The following is a 12,468-nucleotide window of genomic DNA, read 5'->3' on the forward strand; positions in this document are numbered from 1 at the left end:
GCGCTTCATAAATAATATTTATTCTTATTAGAGATAATGCTCTTTAATATCTAGTATTAGAAAGATACTTTATTGTCGGTGGTGATGGTGTTTAGATTGGTTTTAAATAAAATTGGGTGAATTGAAATAAGGTATACCAAGCCTATCAAGTGGAAGAAACTCTTATAGAATGCACATAAATCACACTTTGAAAAATCCTAACTCAAAATAATTAGTTGTTGAGAAATAATTTTAAGTAGATTTTGTGTTGGTATCTGCTTGAAAGGTAATGATTATAAAACGCACATACAGTTTGATTATACAATAACGTGGCTGATTCTTATATATAATGAACTGGAATATTTCTATCCCTGACTGCAGTCAGGAAGATGGAGTGGAAGGCACTGGAATAGTTACATCCCATAAGTACCAGAAATAGGGTGGGGCAGTGAGAATAAGCAAGGGAAGCCAGGTAAGGAAGAGGTTGCTGTAGAATCACCCTCAGTGGGACAAGAGGCAGAACAGAAGCAGCAGGAGGATACAGAGAAAGCACTGCAGAAAAATCAGGCAAAAGAGCAGACGCAAAATTAATTTTAGAGATTTTGGAATTGGGGTAGTGATGTCTGACAGTTATGTGAAAATATAGAAAGAACAGAGCTTTGGGAGAGGCATGGGGGTAGGGATGGAGAGTGACCGATTTACAAGTCATGGGCAGAGTTATTTCTAGGGGTCTATTTTAAACAGAGATTTGGGTTTGCAAAGTCAAGATGTAAATTCTGTGTATTTCTTTCTGGATGCTTTGCTAAACTTAGGTAAAGATATCATATCAACTACATTACACAAGATATGCAAGCAGAGAAAGATTTAAAGAAATAAGATCACCCAAGTCCTTTTTAGGGCTATTTTCTCCCTTATCTAACTTTCATTTTCCACACAAAACGCCAAATACAATCATTTTTAGATGGCAAAGACCTTTTCCTTGGAGGAAAAATTGAAGTGGAGGCTAGCCTCAGAGTGTAGAGTGTAGCAGCCCTGAACAGTGAGTTTTTAAAGTTCTTTTTTCCTTATTAACCCCTATCAACAAAGGACTTCCAACTATCCATTTGCACTCCCTTTAGGAGAAGCAATGTTCTGTTTTTATTAGTATTCTCTCTGCTCTAAGAGCTCTGTCCTAGGCCCATTTCTGGATCTCTGAGCCTCCTGCTTGGAGAAGAAATACAAAAGCAAAAAGTCAAAACTAAACACTCATGCTACATTTCTGTGGCTGTGAGACATAAAACTCTTCCTAATCAGACAACATCATTGCCTCTTTTCTACCTTTGCAGCTTTATCTCTCTATTGCTCATTTGCATTGGACAGCTTATTCTCAGGCAGTTCGGGCACATGACGAATTTCAGATACAAAAAAGCTTTTGGAAATATTCATATTTATCAATTTTACTAAAGTATTTTAAAATTTTAAAGTACATTTAAACAGAGGCTTAAAGCGATTTAAAAATAAAGATAAAATGGAGTTTAAAAGACAATACGTGGCATAAGCTCAGTATACATTTGTGGCACTTTTCTAAATAGAATGCTGTGAGAAATTACAAAATAAATAACTTGGCTCTTGTCTGTTGGCAGACAAGTAAAAGAGGTTCTAATTTAAGTTGTACGGATGAGTTCTAACGAGTTGAGCCAGTCTTAGGTTAAAGATCTGGAAAAAAATGTTATTGCTGACATATTTAGGACAGCCTGACAAAAAAACAAGAGAATAAATTCACATCAAATTAAAAGGTTACTGGGCAGCCCCGGTGGCGCAGCGGTTTAGTGCCACCTGCAGCCCGGGGTGTGATCCTGGCAGACCCGGGATCGAGTCCCACGTCGGGCTTCCTGCGTGGAGCCTGTTTCTCTGCCTCTCTCTTCGCTCTCTCTGAATAAATAAATAAATAAATCTTTAAAAAAAATTAAAAGATTACTTAAAATTAAGTAGAATTATACTTGAACATTAAAAGATTCAGGGGGGAATATTCCAAGTCATAATAAACAGCCACATGTATGCATTACTCACCATAAGGTAACTAGTCTTCCTTTGAATATAGTTAGAAAGAAAGTTGATTGGTGTATTTATTAGCAGATGTGTTGTATTTTTCTTACTGCTTGGAATGCATTGCTTCCAACCTGCAAAAAAATGCTTCTTATTTTCTAGAATGTGCTAAGTTTCGATATCTGCTTTACCATTTATATTCGAGTTGCATTCTATGTTCTATACATGATCTATGGAGTAAAGATGAAATGTGTTGTAACATTTGATGTGTTAGCAAGAAATTTTGTGTATCGTGTAAGTTATTTATATAATTTACTGAGACTAAAACAGATATAATACACTGCCAATTTAAATCTTTACATAAGAAAGAAAATATGTGCAATTTGTAAGATAGTGCTTGAAAGCTGTTAAATTTGACACATTTCCATGACTGGCATCCATCAATTGTGGATTCTATGGTGCAAGAGTTTTCAGTTTTACACTCTCTCAATGAGTACACAGCAATACATAAGGCTTAATATCTTTTTTCTTCTTATAGTTCTCTCATTAAACCGGTCTAAGGCAATGCATATTTGAAAACATTTTTTTTTCCTGGTGAATATGTGAGAGCAGCAACACAGCAATATTTTCATTTATATCTCAAGATTTTACTTAATATCCAAAGCATTCATATGCAAAAAATCAGTGAGCCAAATCAAAAGTGGATGATTTAACATGGGGTATTTACCCAAGATTCTGCTGAAGAGCAAGAATTAAGCCCAAAACTCTGAAGCATGAACCCAGCACCCCTCCCCCTGAAGAGAAATGTCCCCCACAGACACTGTAAGGCCTTCACCTGGGACTGTTCTTGAACATTTTTCCCAACCTTATCCCATACTTTATTTAAACCATGAACTTAAAAGGGAAAACAATTAGCAGCAGGCCAGGGTAGGAATGCAAGGAGTGGGCAGAGAGGCATGTGAAATGACCATTTCATCGGTGAAACCGAACCTATAAATAGCCAGAGCTATCAAGGCCATCTTGATTGTTTTGGTGGATGCTTTCCTTGGCCATTAGGAATTATGCCTCTTTTCTCTATCTGCATTAAGCCCCGGTGGGATGGGAAGGATGTAGATGGATTGCCAGATTTAGTAAACAAAAACACAGGACGCTTGGTTAAATTTGAATCTCAGCTAAACATGTATGTATATTTTTTCAATGTGTAAATATCTTTTTCAATGTGTATTTTTCAGTGTGTATTTTTGTAAATATCTTTTTCAATGTATATTTTTTTGTAAATATCCTTTTCAATGTATATTTTTTCAATGTGTAAATAATGAATGAAATTGTTTGTTGGGTATATGTAGCAAGTATGCTGGGCACTCCACCTTTTATCCAGCAAACTTAGATATGGGGACAAAATGTGGAAGCAGACGAGCATGTGAAAAGAAGGGAAGGGGAGATGTCTAATACCGAAGCCATGGCAGTGTTGTACATGAACAGTGTCCCATTCGTCCTTACCCTCTATGGTCCTCCTCCATCTTTATCACAAGCCCTGCTGAGCATTTCTCTGGGGCTCTCTCCTGCTCTATTAGAAATGTGAAAGGCTTCTCTGAGATTAAGAGCCACAAATATATTTCACTACATTCTGTTTTCCAAAGTACTTTTTGTGAGGCTATGCTTTGTTAACACCTGCTCTTGATGACCACACTCTGTTTGAATTCTTCATCGATGTACACTCCTCTTCACAAACATACAGTTTGTCTCCTGAAACCCAGAAATGATTGGGACCAATGAGAAGGGAGGCCTCCAAAGTGCCTTGAGCTCAACTTTACATTTGCCAAATGCTTTTACAAATCAATCAATCAATCAATCAATCTCAAGAGAATTTTAACTCTCCTCATCAATCAGCACCTCAGTTTTACTTCTCATCTAAAATATGCTTGTTGCTGTGACATATAAAAAACAGAGTTCAGACAACGCACACAGGGAAGATGCAATGACATTTTTAAACTCATGGAGGGAAGCAAAACTTTATAAACCCAGCCAGCCTCAGCTACCATGCCCCATAAGCTGACGGTGCACTTGGGAATTCCAGCCCAATAACAATCTAAACTAGAGTTTTCACTTTGCTCTCCACGTGTCTGTGTTCTTCTCTATTGTTACTGGGGTTCCGTGCAGTGTGGTGCTATTTCCAGTGGTATCATAAGTGGGATCTATAGCCATGTTGGATATGGTAGGACTCTTGGCAGTGAGAGGGTTAAGAATCAGCACTTCACCATTTCTTCAATGAACTCATGCTTGGCTCTTCCCCATGCATATAGAATGCAGCTCACATAGAGAGTGAGCGCATGCTGTTGTGATCTCATCCTGTAGTGGGACATTACTTTGTTGGCTCCCACACTTGAAGCAATTTGAATTTCTCAGCAGCTATACATCACCAATTTTGACAGAATTTGCAGGTTTGTTCTTCACTCCAGGTCTAATGGATGAAATGAAACTTGGTGAGCTCCCAGAATTGGACAACCTTCAGAATGCTGAGACAGACCAAATGAAGGAAGAAGAAAAGTTCTCTGAGACTCAGCGCTCCCAGCACCTGTGGCAGGGTCCCATTGTTTCAGTGAAAAGCCACTGGACTTAGCGAACCACTAAGTGGTCTCTGTGATGACAAAAGCTTCTGAGATCCCAGAATCTTTTGTTCACCCCTCGTTTTTTCCAGCCAAAGAAGATGGTATGTAAAAGATAAACAGTACCTGACTCTCATCATCTTGCAAAATGACTTGCACATGCAAAATAAATGCTCAATAAATATTGATTCTTTTCTTATTGTCTCCAAGGGAAAAGACATATTATAAAATGAATTCAACGTGTTAAAGTGGGGTTTCTTTGTTTTGGGATTTGCTTTTACTTATCTGTTTAGTTTAAATTCATCTCACCTCCTTTGTTTAAGATTTGTATCAAGATTAATCACTTTAAATCTATTCCTCTTATCCTTGTGTGTTTAGAATGACATCGAATAACATAGTTTTCAATGAATGAGACTTCATATGCTATCTATTCGATGTACTATTGCAGGTGCACTTTTTCTAAACCTGTCTAAAATATACAAATTTCTTACTAGTAGGTTCTATTTCTTAACAGTCAGAAATAGCATGAAGACATCTCTTGTATTTATTTTTGTTTTATACCCTATAATTTTAACTTGGCCTTCTATAATGATTGTTATGTACAACAGATAAAAGTATTGACCTAGATAAAATAACTTTTTTTTAGTGCTGAATATGGTTTTGGACTTTAGATAAGATCCTGTTGATTGCTTTCTCAAATAAAAATTCATATTCAGGAGGAAATCTAATAAAAATCCAAGTGGGGTAAAAACATTTTTCTTCTTAACTGAACTTTGCTTTCTTTACTTCTTAGTTAAGCTCAGCAAAGATGGAGGGTAGGACTAGCATGGCATTGATGTGTCTTGATGTATTATGAGACATTACAGTGGAGCTCCATAGTCCCTGGGCCGAGGTCAAGTGAAGGTGGAAGAGATGACTTCATGCAGGCTCCTGCCAGAAGCTTGATATCCAATGTCGACTGCTGACAACTAGCCAAGTGAATTCACTAAAATTTGGATACTGTACAAGTATGGTGCCTCATGTGATTGCATAATTGGTCTATATACCCCAGATTAAACTACTTATAAGAACTAAGGAATTGTCAGGGTGATACAAATTTACCACAAAGGGAAAAAGGTGCTTCTCAGTATTCACAAACAAACCCCACCGACCTGACTCTGAAGCGTGCATATTAAGACTAACAAATATAATTGACCTCATGCACTTTATATGAGGATAAAATTTAGAGCTAAACTTCTTTCTTCAGGTAAAATTATCATGTCTGTCAGTATAATTTGCTTGTTTTTTTTTTTGCAGGTTGCCTAACCTGTGGTTGCCTGTTTTATTCACCGCTATATGTATCACCCAACATATAGAAGCCTCCCTGGGCCACAAGAGGCACTTAAAAATATTTATTAAAGGAAAGATAAATGATGGAAATAAGAAACACCAAAGTGAGGTTAGTGGTTACTACTGAGTAGAGGAAGAATGGGAATGAATTGTAGACAGTTACATAGGGACATTACCTGTATCTTTAATGTCACCTTAAGGAAAGATCTAATGTGAATATGCCAAAACGTTGAGCTCTGGCAAGGAAGAAAAAAAAAAGTTCAGCCATGGTTAAGGAGTATGAGATAATAGTTTTCACAAACCACATACCATGCAATTAAAAACTGCATACGGTATTGATTTGTATACAGAAAAGTTAAGATTGTATTTATTGTCTTTTAAAGTTACTTTCTTATCAGCTCTGTGTCTCGATGTAGTCAGAAATGATCATGAAAACCACCTAATTTTTGCTTAATTTCTCTACCTTACACACTGACAACTATAGTTGACAATTTCAGATTGTACTATACAGTTTGTCAAAGGTTTAACATTCACCTGTATATTTGGTTTAAATTGTTCAAGCCCATTGTGACTTTGGAGAGCATCCAAGGTATTTGGACAAAAATGCTCTATTGATTAAATTGGACAAATCATTTTGGTAAGTTTTTATTTTAATTCCAGAATAGTTAACAGTGTTATATTGGTTTCAGGTATACAATATAGCCATTCAACACTTCCATATATCATCCGGTGTTCTTCATGACAAGTGCCCTTCTTAATCCCCATCACTTATTTCACCCATCCCCCATCCTAAATTTAAGAAATAATTTTAATCATCTAGCTTATTTAGCTTTTTCCATAGACAATACCCTTCGAAAACTATAGGGAGCTTCCTGATATATATTCTAGATCTTGTTTATTTACAAAATATATTCTCTGTCTCTTGGACTATAAATTTTATAAGTTGAACAAACTTCCATTGATTGTCTGACTACATAAATGGCAATGCCAAACAAATGATAAGCAGACAAAATATCAATTCTTAATCTCACGTATTGACACTGGCACTTTTAGAGGTGAATTATTTCATTGGCAACTGTTTGGCAGTTGGAGATATTTCTTTCCTTTCTATCCTGGACTCAACATACTCCAAGTGAATTTTATGACCTGTTTAGGAAGTAGTCTAACAGATATATGATTTTACAAAAGCATTTTTTTAATGATTTTATTTATTTATTCATGAGAGACGCAGAGAGGGAGAGAGGCAGAGACACAGGCAGAGGGAGAAGCAGGCTTCACGCAGGGAGCCCGTCGTGGGACTCGTTTGGGGACTCCAGTATCACACCCTGGGGCGAAGGCAGGCACTAAACCTCTGAGCCACCCAGGGATCCCCACAAAAGCATTTTTGAAGGGATTTCATAATGTAAGAATCTCCAACATGTTATAGCACATTTCTAAGGAAGTTCCCCTAAGCTTTTCTCATAAATATGGTCTGTTGGTCTCCTCTCTGTTCATGTACTCCATTCATTCATTCATTCATTCATCCATCCACTCATCCAAAATATACATTTTGAATTTCTTGTCTTTAGGAAAAAGGATCTAACAGTGGAACATTATGTGCGCACTGTCTTTGGACAAAATATTCTCTATACAAAGTCATATGGCAAATCTAAACATATCCCAGTGGAACTTTGGGGATTCTGTTTTCTCCAGTGTGATGATAAGTGATGCAAGAGATTCCCCAAAGTAACATACAAAGACAATATTAAGAAGACTCTCAAACTCAAATATTATTTGAAATATCTAGAGAATTTATGGAAGATTCTATGTAACATTTTTCTAAAATATTTTTGGATAAAATTCCTCTTCTCAAAACTAACTGAGTATATTGTGTTATTTCATACCTTTGCTCTTACTGAGTACTCTGTCTAGAATGTCTTTGCATCCTGTATCAGATGAAATGGCATCCTCCAAGGTTCAGTGGAAATAGAACTAAACCCCTTCTCTAAAGCCTTTTCTAATTCTCCTGGTAGGAGTAAATTCTCCTTCTTCTGAATTTCCTTCACATCTTTATTTATCAATCTAACGACCTCTAGACATTTTCAACATATTTAACAGCTATGTGATTTACACAAAAAACTTTTGGAAGGTAGTGGGTAATATCTCTTTGCATCCTCCATCTTAACCGGGTGAATGTTTTGCACACACCAGGCTGTCAATCTATGCATGGTGAATACTAATTGAATAATATCTCTCTTTTTTTCACAGAAGGAGCAGCTCAAAAATTACACAGTTTGGCAGCAGAGCTTTTTTTTTTTTTTTTCCTCCAATTCTAGCCAGTCTGTCTCCTTTATAAAATAAAAGGCTGGAGATTCAGGCTATCTAAAAAAGAAGAAAAAAAGCAGGGGGGACTATTAATGGCAGCTATAAACCAGCTGCTACACCTTTTAAGCTCCAAGAATTCAGCATAATCTGATTTCCCAGGAATCTCAGAGCTGTTGAATGTTTGATTCCACACTAAAATTCTGAACATCAGCACTAAGAGGCTAATTAGTTAACCAATCATTAAGGTTCCTACTTCTCTCTATGTTCTGCTTAGCTGTTAGATAAAAGGTGGCAACAGAGAAGCTAAAACTAAAGCTCTGGTCAAAGAAAATATAGAGAAGGGGAGTGAATAAAGAAAAGTGAGATTCATATTTTAAATTCTTTGTGTCTTTTGATTATAAGTTAAATTCAAGTGACAAATATCCCAAACTGATCTTTTCTTTAAGTAACCTGAATTTATCCATACTTTGTTATTTTTGTTTGTTTTCTGATTATTCTAAGTCTGGTGAAACATATGACACCTGATGTAATTTATCTTTCTCATATACTTCACTAGCCATTACAGATTGTCCTAGATAATTTTCTCAATAGACATTTTCTTCTATCTTATGATACACATTTTGTTTATCCACTCATCAGCTGATGAACATTTGAGTTGTCTTGACTTAGTTTCATAGTGAGTGAGCATTAGAGCTCAGCCTTGGAATCCAGGTTTTCTGTTCCCTAATTCAGAGATTTTATGTAAGTGTTAAAAATCCAGATGCCATTAAAAATCAAACTCCCTTTGAACACATAAAACATGAATCCATTAACAAATAATTCACCTCAAATGGAATTTTTCCAGAAAACATCTATTACCTAAAGCAAGAGATAGAAGTACTAAGACAAATGTAATGAAATTTAAAATAAAGGTAAGGAAAACAGTCTGGCAATTTATCAAAAGGTTAAAAATAGAGTTACCATATGACCCAGCAATTATACTCCTAGCTCTACATTCAAGAGAGAAAAAAAAAACATAAATCCACACAAAAATCTGTACACAAATATTCATAGCAGCATTATTCATTATAGCCAAAAAAGTGGAAACAACTCAAATGTTCATCAGCTGATGAGTGGATAAACAAAATGTGGTACATCCAGACAGTTAAATACCACTCAGCTATGAAAAGGAATGAAGTGCTCACACATGCCACAACATGGATGAATCTTGAAAACATTATACTAAAAAAGAAACTGGTCAGAAAAGACCAATATTGCATGATTCCATTTATATGGAGTGTCTAGGAGAGAAAAATCTATAGATTCAGAAAGCAGTTAGAGCTTACACAGTGCTAGTGAAGATGGGAAGAGAGAAGTTCAGGGAAAATGTGCAGTGCCTGCTAGCAGGCCTGAGTTTTTTGTGGGTATATTGAAAGTGTTCCCAAATTTACCGTGGAGATGGTTGCCCTACTCTGTGAATACACCAAAAGCCATTAAGCTGTGCACTTCAAATGGATGAATTTTTTGTGAATTATAGCTCAATAAAGCTGTTATTTTTTTTAAAGGTAAGCCTTTGGGGCTTAAAATCCAATTTATTCATTTATCATTCCTATTTTATTCATTCATGTATATATTCAATTCTCCAAATTAGCCTTCCCTGACCTCGTTACCTCTCTACCTCTACGTCCATCACTGGACTGACAATACCCTTGTAGCACCACTTAATTTTCCTTCAGAGCACATATCACATTTGTAATCACACTGCAACCTTTATGACAAAGCAGCATATCTGTTCTGGTCACTGATTCACCTGTAGTTCCCGGTGTGGTGAGCATGGCCCATGAACATTGTTTCAATAATGGAAATATAAAAACATTTCACACTAAAGAAGAACTTAAAATATCCTAACAAAGCATATAAAAATATATAATTATATGAAGGTGCACATGATAATAATAAAAATGAAGAACAGACAAGATTGTGTTTTAGTTAGAATTTTAATCCCAGATCTTTATAGTTGTTTAAACAATGCTTCAAATCAGAAGGTATATCTTAGATGGATTTTAGGGAGACCATGACGTTCTGACAATACATGCAAATTTTCTATGTGCAAATGTGTATACAAATATATTTTTTCTAGGAGACTATACAGCTGTCATCCTATTTTTAAGCAGTCTATGAGCCTCTAATGTGTACTATTGGATGGACCTTGATGAAAAAGCCCCTAAATGCTAGTGAAATTCAAAACACAAATTGTCCTCTTGTCCACTGTATCCATCTAGTTTAATCTTAATTTCTACTGATAACAACACTTGAATATTAACTGAATGTGCCCTTATGTGTCTGTTTCTATGTTTACTGCTTTGGTTCAGGCATCTGTAATTTCCTACCTTGATCAATGTAACAGCAGCCAAACTACTCTCCCCACCACCAGCAGAGAGGTGTTCACATTCTCCTTTAGTGAATTAGTCATTTGTAGATTCTAGGCAAACAAATAGCCCTGGGCTGACTCTAGTGTGCATATCTGCAATTATTGTTTAACTTACTTACTTCCTTTTCCAGTTAGTACATGTGAGAGACAATCAGATTTGTATGAACAAAGACCATGATTAATCATCTCTATACTCATGTTTTGAACATTATAGATGTTGAATAGTTATTTATTTCATTGAACGAATCTGTAACCCTCAAATGCCTAGCATGTGTTTTGCATAAGGGAGAAGTTTAATAACATGGAACAAATGAATAATATTTCTATATGCTATGTATTCATGTAGATGCATATTCTATGTGTTCATTATTTAGGCTTTCTTCAAAGCCCTCCTGGGGAGAAAAAGGACAAAACCTCGAAAACAGCAGTTTATTTCTACATATGTTGCTTTATAAGCCTGATGTCTTAAAGCCAAAGCAAATCCCATTAACAGAATAAAACCCCAATATTCGCATGGTGCAGAGTGGATGCAATTTAATGTAGTCCTGAAGGTAGCGACCTTGCAATTGTCATCTGGTTTCAAGGAGATTGCTTAATTATTTCAGTATTTTATGAAATTTATAATAACTTGAATTCTGAAAGCTGTTTTATCAAGGATTTTTCTGCTGTGTAGAATTAGACCATTAGGTTTATCCCATTTTGCTCTTTCTTGAAACTCTTTAATACATATTTAGTTATGACCTAATAAAGACCTCGAACAACAACAAAAAACACTGACGTTCAAGTAGCTGCTCTATTGTGGTGCCAAAAGCAGCATAAAGGGTTTATTTGCTTTTGCTTCTGGATTCATGTTAAGTAATTACCAGAGGTGTTTAGATCAGAGAGCTAGATTTACTGTGTATCTTTTGGTAGACAATACATTTTCAAATAAGGAGGTAAATGCTTAGATTTTTAAAAGCCCAACACATCATTATAACTAAAGTATGGGAATAAAAAGACATTTAAAATCTTTAAAGAGCAAACCTGTGTTGGGTTATCACTGTCCAATCACCTTGCATTATATTATACACAACAATCAGTGCACAACTTCAACTTCCCAAGTCCTATTTTGCAAAATGAGTCCCCAGGAATCCATCATCCCTGGAAATGCACTCATCATGTTTTCCAGGTGGCACTTTTCTTCCTGATATTCTGTATCTCCAATCAGCCATTAACTAGTTATGGGCTTTGAGCACATCTTTGAGGGTTGATTACATCATCCACAAAAAAATCTGATGTCTTACTGTGTATAAGAAATCATGGGGGCTGAGGTAGATCAAGTGTTGAGGCTCTTCCCAGTTCCAAGGTTTAGTAATCTGGAGTTTATTCCTCATTCTCAGGCTCAGTAAGATAAGACTACCTTTAATATGACAAAAATAAAATGGAAAAGTCAAAGAAAGACCCTATTGACCATCTGGAAACACTAATATCTTCAAAACTCTTAGAATTCTAAAGTCTGTCCCTTCTCTCCAATCCAGCTGCCATTTGATTTTGTTTTCCTAATATTACTGGGAGAAAAAAAAAGTCACTAAACTTCTGATTGATGTCCTAAAACAATATTAGCTATATTCTCAACTTGTCCTTGGTAAACACTCTGATATATTTCATTTACCTGCCATTTCTTCCCTTCCATATATCCCAAGCCCTCTAAATAATTGCTGAGCTTCTAACCCATGGCAGGTAATTTTCCCTCTTAGAGATCATCATGAAAGAACTTCAATCCCCACTTGTCCTCATCATCAACACACATTTTATGAAGATTCATCCATTTTCACT

At 35.9% G+C, this 12,468-nt stretch overlaps 1 long non-coding RNA gene across 1 annotated transcript; it reads left to right on the forward strand.

Moving 5' to 3' along the window:
* The first annotated feature begins 4,159 nt into the window (after positions 1–4,159).
* On the forward strand, positions 4,160–8,738 carry LOC112654541 (uncharacterized). The gene is made up of 3 exons (XR_003133096.3): positions 4,160–4,714; positions 5,907–6,048; positions 7,508–8,738. It is a non-coding gene; the product is annotated as an uncharacterized LOC112654541 (long non-coding RNA).
* The last annotated feature ends 3,730 nt before the right edge of the window (positions 8,739–12,468 follow it).

The sequence above is a fragment of the Canis lupus genome, chromosome 15 (genome assembly GCF_003254725.2).
Source record: "Canis lupus dingo isolate Sandy chromosome 15, ASM325472v2, whole genome shotgun sequence".
Lineage (NCBI taxonomy): Eukaryota > Metazoa > Chordata > Mammalia > Carnivora > Canidae > Canis > Canis lupus.